The sequence below is a fragment of the Astatotilapia calliptera genome, chromosome 5 (genome assembly GCF_900246225.1).
Source record: "Astatotilapia calliptera chromosome 5, fAstCal1.2, whole genome shotgun sequence".
Lineage (NCBI taxonomy): Eukaryota > Metazoa > Chordata > Actinopteri > Cichliformes > Cichlidae > Astatotilapia > Astatotilapia calliptera.
Window position 1 is genome coordinate 30,516,649 of NC_039306.1, and position 4,547 is coordinate 30,521,195.

At 38.2% G+C, this 4,547-nt stretch overlaps 1 non-coding gene across 1 annotated transcript; it reads left to right on the forward strand.

The window, feature by feature from the left end:
- trnah-aug (transfer RNA histidin (anticodon AUG)) lies at positions 1 to 73 on the forward strand. Its single transcript has one exon. It is a non-coding gene; the product is annotated as a tRNA-His (tRNA).
- The last annotated feature ends 4,474 nt before the right edge of the window (positions 74 to 4,547 follow it).

The window sequence follows — 4,547 nt, forward strand, 5'->3', positions numbered from 1 at the left end:
GGGCCAGTGGTGCAATGGATAACACGTCTGACTATGGATCAGAAGTTTCCAGGTTCGACTCCTGGCTGACTCAAGTTGTTTCCCAAATGATTAATATCTCTTTGTGTACCACATGTGGCTTAACCCTTTACTGCTGTAATCCTACATCTAAACGCAGTGATACAGCTTTGAAGTTGCAGTGTTTGATGCCCTGCGAATGAGAATGGTCTGACTGGACCACAGAGTATCAACTTTAGGGCCCCACATGAAAAAAGTAACAAAGAAAAAGGTACTGCCAGCGTGTAATCCAACTCTCAAATCATAACAATGATCCTGGGCAAGATGACAGATGTACAGTGAGCTCTCACATGCCGGTAAGAAGGTAAAATTAGTGGCCCAAGGTCAGATCACCCACTTCCTTTCATCAGCAGCTCCAGCTTTTCAGACATGGTTGCTGTTCTTACAATTATTGTCTCATGTTTCATAGAAAGTGCACTGATAAAAACTCTGTGCTTAAAATAAATGTGCATAGATTAATCTAAATATAAACTTTGTGTTTTTTCTTTTCTTTTTTTTGTAACTCAAAAATAAATAAAACGTAAGAGGTTGTGTTAGGGATTGGTATTGAGAAGATTTTCACGATTCCGATTCCATTTTCGATTCTGTTTAACGATTCGATTCTCTTATCGATTCTTTTTTTTTAAAAAGGGGAACACTAAGGTTGATTAGCTTAGAACTTTGTTTTATATCTTCTCTTTGAACAAGATAGAAATTTAGGAGTAACATGGCCTTACAAACCCAACAGTGAGATCTTAAGAGCTCCACAGCCTATGGCTCTTCAATGGGTGTCACAGGGTCCCCAGGAAAAAAAATTGTAAATGTAAAATAATAAAATAAATCTTCTTCTGTAGCAATAACAAAGTATAACATAAATTATTCTGTAGAAATTACACAAGAATATCCAGTAATGTCCCTGCCTACAATTAAACACATTCACTTACTGAAAATCGGGGGCATCTGCTGTAGCAAATGGGTTCAAGCCTTTGACCACAAACTTAGTCACTGCTCGTTGACATTCGTCTATCCTGGCCTGAAAGGAGACGCAGTGAGAACTGCCAGCATCTGAGCCAACCAGACTCTGTCTGTCTCATCATGGTCGCCTAAATGCACAGTAATGGCAGGTTTTGAAATAAGGCAGATCACGCTAACATAATATGTAGGGCTGCTCAATTAATCGAATTTTAATCACGATTACGATCTGGGCTTTCAACGATCATTAAAAATGACTGAGCCGATTATTAGCCCCTCCCTCATGCTTTACTCTCGCGCTGCTCCGTCTGGCAAATCCAGCGCACCTCTCTGCATTTCGAACACGCGTCACAACAATTAAGAGCAGCGGTCCCCAACCCCCGGGCCTTGGACCGGTACCGGTCCGTGAGTCGTTTGGTACCAGGCCGCGAGAGTTGAGGCTCAGGTGTGAAATGTATGGTTTTCAGGGTAACACTTCCCACAGTGAAACAGACTCAGCGCGAACTGTCGCATGTCCGCCATTTCTTGCCCGAAACCGGAAGTGACGTCATTTTGACGGAAAATGTAGTTTTTTACTTGTAGGCCTTTTTCCTGCAGTATATAAAAATTGGTGTATCTCCAAATTAAAACTATGAAAACACTCAAAATAAATTTCCTGTTGTTGTAAAATATTTTTTGCAACTTTTTGTATTTAAAGTTTTGAGGGATAAACCTCTTAAATTTCTCCAAGTAGAAATATATTTTTTAAAAAAACAAAAACGATTTTCAATTTTTTTGTAGTTTATTGCACTTTTTTGCAATTAATGCAGTTACTATGGACTTAATGCATACATATTATTAAAATATGGGCTATAACAGTTGTATAGCAACTTGAAATGCTCCCACAAATGGCACTACAGCATGTAAAAATATAATATAAGCTCTGGCGGACTTGGTTCTATAGTAGGTCTTAAAGGGTTAAATAAATATCGTCAAATAATCGAGATCTCAATTTCAGTGAAAATAATCGTGATTATCATTTTTGCCATAATTGAGCAGCCCTAATAACATGCACTGTTAGTTGATTATTTACCTACCTACCGCATTAACGGGAGAGGACGTGCAAACGTTACCGCTGCTGCTGGGTTGAGATTCACGAGTCCGGAGCGGAATTAAAAACACGACATTCATTTAAGGTCATCGTGTGTTTTGTGAGCAAATGCTTTTGCATATTCATAGTGTTTCCTCCCTTAAATGAAATATCTACTTTTCAAGTATTGCAAGTTGCCCTGCTGTCATCTGTTCTCGTAAAGTATAACCAAACTTTTGAGCGTTTGAGCCGCTTAGTTACCATGTTTCCTGCCAGGTAAATGACGCTCCGCAACGTGGTGACGTCATTCGGGGCGACTGGAATCGATAAGGGAATCGTTTGCAAAAATGGCAAACAATTCCAAGGAATTGAAACAGTGGGAACCGGTTCTCAACAAGAACCGGTTTTCGATACCCATCCCTAGGTTGTGTTACAGTAAGGCTCACTGCAGGTGACTCACAAAGTTATTTGTCAGTACATGCGTTCCTTTCTCTGTTTCACTACATAGCAAGTGGACTTTACACATGAGTCATAACTTGAGTTTCACTGTATATGTATGAGAACATCCAGTGTAATATCCAAAGGGACATCATTCTGTTCAGGGAATTTGTTAATATGATCATTTTTCAGCAAATTTCAATGTTATTGGAAATACTGCAGTTACCAGAGATAAAACAAGTATTTCACTGGGTCTGAAAATCACTCCCAAGTGCTAAATGAGCTACTTATTTACAGACTGCTACATAACTTTCCCCAAAAAGTACGCATGGGGAATGTGTTCTGGGTCAAATCCAGTTGTTTTACATTTAAATTAGTTTGAAAGGTGAGAAATCACAAATATATGAATGTTTTTTTTAAGGAATACATTTCATATTTTTTTGGTTGTGACCAAATAAAAGAACTGCATTACCAGACTACACTGGGAATTACTTTGAAATATAAAAGCCATATTTATCAGTTTTTTTATTGTCTGTTTTGTTTTGTTTTGTCCTGTTTTGCATGGTTAGCCTCCAGAAAGTAGCAACTCTCCTCCTACATGCTAGTGTGTCAGGGATTAACGCTGCCTCATAATAGCAAAAAGGTTCTGGGTTTTAATTTGCTGGTCATCTGCAGAGACATCTTTTCACCAACCCATTTTTCATTTTTAACTCTTTCTTTCTTCCTTTCTTTCTTTCTTTCTTTCTTTCTTTTTTTTACTAGGAAAGAGATCTTCTCCTTTCATACCCATTTACTTTTTGGTAGACAGGCAGGCAGAAGGTCGAGTCGGTCATCTACAAGTCAGATGGTTGGTGGTTATATCCCTGATTGCTCCACTCTGCATGCCAGCATACTTTTTGGCAACATACGGAGTCCCAAGTTGCTCTCTGATGTGTTCATCAGAGTGTGAATGTTAGAAAGTACTTAGGAGTAGACACAAAGCTGTAGTATGACTCTGCGAATGAGGCTTGATGTATAAAGTGCTCTGAATGTTAAAGTACAGTAGAGCAGCAATATCTAAGAACCAGTCCTTTTACTTCCCTTTATTCAAGGTAGTAGCTGCATAGAAAGACAGAGAATGTGGTGAGATGGGGCACTCAAGAGTCAAACTGGAGACTCAACTGCTAAGGTCAATTTAGCCCAGTGCACCCCGAGCACTCATCCAGCCGGTCTCACTGGTAATTAAAACTGACTGGATGAGATCTATGACTGCAACAGCTAACAGAAAATCCTCATCTTAACAATACTATAAAAAAAATTTCCCTTGCAATTACAAAACTGACTTTTTTGTATCAGTTTTGTAATGAACCTATTAGACAGACGTATGGATGGTGATTGTGATAAAAACTGGAGTTGGATAAATGAGGAAGAAATCCTTCAGGTCATAAGAAAAACTAATGAAATAGGAAAATGTCCAGAGGGAATCAACTTTAGATCTGGGTGGAGCAATGAGAAGAAGTATTACGTTTTTGTGGTACATGCAGTTCCATATTGATAATGAGTTCTGACTGCATAGTGTCTCAATAGTGTCCCGAATACTTGTGGAACAGCAGGACTTGTTCATTTGCATTTACATTTGCAGATTTCCTCTATGTGTATTTTTAATCCCTGTGTCAAATCTGAGTGAAAACATGAAAAGATCATTTTCTGTTTTTACCAGATTCTTTCACATTTTCTGCATTTTCATCCTTCTGTTCACTGAAAACAGACAAAAAGAAAAACTAAAAGACTGAAAGATGTGGTTGATTTCTTGCTATGGAAATACTTCTTACTTTTCTTAGTTGTAATGCTTTCTCCAACAAAAAAGAGATTATGCACCATAATCTAATTTTGGTTCATAATAAGATTTTACACATTATAATCAGATTGCGCATGTTTTTCCCAACTTTTTTCTCCCGCACAGCTGTTGTATTAGTCTATTTAAAGTGTTGTGCACTTTAATGTTAGCCATTACAATAAATAGAGAAGCCTCTGTGCTCCTCACACAGGATGT